Genomic DNA, 1,842 nt, shown 5'->3' on the forward strand with positions numbered 1-1,842 from the left:
CATATTTTCTAAATTGTCTCTCCTGGATCTATTTTCCAGGTCAGTTGTTTTTCCAGTGAGATATTTCACATTATCTTCCATTTTTTCATTCTTTTGGTTTTGGTTTGGTATTTCTTGGTTTCTCATAAAATCATTAGCTTCCATGTGTTCCCTTTTAATTTTGAAAGAACTATTTTCTTCAGTGAGCTTTTGAACCTCCTTTTCCATTTAGCTAATTCTGCTTTTTAAAGCCTTCTTCTCCTCCTTGAATTTTTGGAGCTCTTTTGCCAATTGAGTTAGCCTATTTTTCAAGGTGTTATTTTCTTCAGCATTTTTTGGGTCTCCTTTAGCAAGCTGTTGACTTGCTTTTCATGATTTTCTTGCATCACTTTCATTTGTTGTCCCAGTTTTTCCTCCACCTCTCTTACTTGATTTTTAAAATTCTTTTTCGAACTCTTTCATGGGCTGGGACTGTTGCATATTTATTTTGGAGGTTTTGGATTCAGAAGCCTTGACTTTTATGTCTTCCCCTGATGGTAAACATTGCTCTTCCTCACCTGAAAGGATGGGAGAGAATACCTGTTCACCAAAAAAATGACCTTCTATAGTCTTATTTTTTTTTCCTTTTTTTGTCATTTTCCCAACCAGCTAGTTGACTTTTGGCTCCTTTGTCAAGGGTAGGGTATACTCTGGGGACCTATAAGTTCTCAGTTTCTCTAGGGTGACACAATCAAGGGAGAGGCCCTCAGGGGCCTTCAGCTCTGCCAAGCCACAGGACCTTGTGCTAAGTGCTGAGATTCAGATCAGCTGCTCAGTTCCCTCAGTGGCTTTAAGCTGAGCTGCTCCAACAATGGACCCTGGTTGCTGCTGCACCACTTGCGGCCAGGGCTAGGAGAGGACCTTGCTCTCTTCTTGCTCTGGTGTGAAAAAGTCCTCTCACTGACCTTTGATACCTGTGGATTACAGGGTCTGTGAACCACTGCTGCTGCCAGGGATTCTGTCCCTGAAGCCTGCTCTGGTCCTGCTTCTCCTGGTGCAGTGTGGCCAAGGCTGGACTGAGCTCCACTCTGAATCCGGTGCAACAGACCTTTCCCATCAGCCTTCCAGGTCACCCTGGGCTGGAAATCTCCTTCACTCCATTGTTCTGTGACTTCTACTGCTCTAGAATTCATTGAAAGTCTTCATTTACATGCATTTTGTGAACTGTAGGGGAAGAGCTAGAGTATGTGTGTCTTTCTACTCCACCATCTTGACTCTGACAAGGACAGAAAATCTATCACAAATGTCAGAGACTATTACCGAGTGTAATTTATACCAGGAATGCAGGGCTGGTTCTATATTAGGGAAACTATCAGCAACAATGACTTAAGTCAACAACAAAAATATGATTATATCAATAAAAGCTTGTCTTTTTGACAAAAAAAGGAACATGAAGTTGTTCTTTGAGATAGCCTCTGGTTCTCTGGGTTCTGCTAATAAATACTCCATTGCACCAAAAAGATAATTGGGGTGTTTGATTCAGCAGCACATATGCTAAAATTGGAACAATACAGAGAAGTTTGGCATGGCCCTACATAAGGATGACATGCAAATTTGTGAAGTGTTCCATATTTTACAAAATACAAGATCCATTCCTATTGAAAACACTAGTGGGCACAGGAATAAATGGAGTCTTCCTTAAAATGCTAAGTAACACATACCTAAAACCAACAGCAAGCAGTACCTGGAATTGGGATAAACAAGAAAAACTTTTCAATAAGATCAGGGATGAAACAAAGATGTTCATTATCACCAGTGTTATTCAATATTGTACTAGAAATGTTAGCTTTAGCAATAAGAGAAGAAAAAGAAATTGAAGGAATT

The 1,842-nt window shown here is 40.2% G+C and overlaps 1 non-coding gene across 1 annotated transcript; it reads left to right on the forward strand.

Moving 5' to 3' along the window:
- The first annotated feature begins 1,488 nt into the window (after positions 1-1,488).
- LOC140509316 (U6 spliceosomal RNA) lies at positions 1,489-1,594 on the forward strand. Its single transcript, XR_011968647.1, has one exon. It is a non-coding gene; the product is annotated as a U6 spliceosomal RNA (small nuclear RNA).
- The last annotated feature ends 248 nt before the right edge of the window (positions 1,595-1,842 follow it).

The sequence above is a fragment of the Notamacropus eugenii genome, chromosome 5, assembly GCF_028372415.1.
Source record: "Notamacropus eugenii isolate mMacEug1 chromosome 5, mMacEug1.pri_v2, whole genome shotgun sequence".
Taxonomy (NCBI): Eukaryota; Metazoa; Chordata; class Mammalia; order Diprotodontia; family Macropodidae; genus Notamacropus; species Notamacropus eugenii.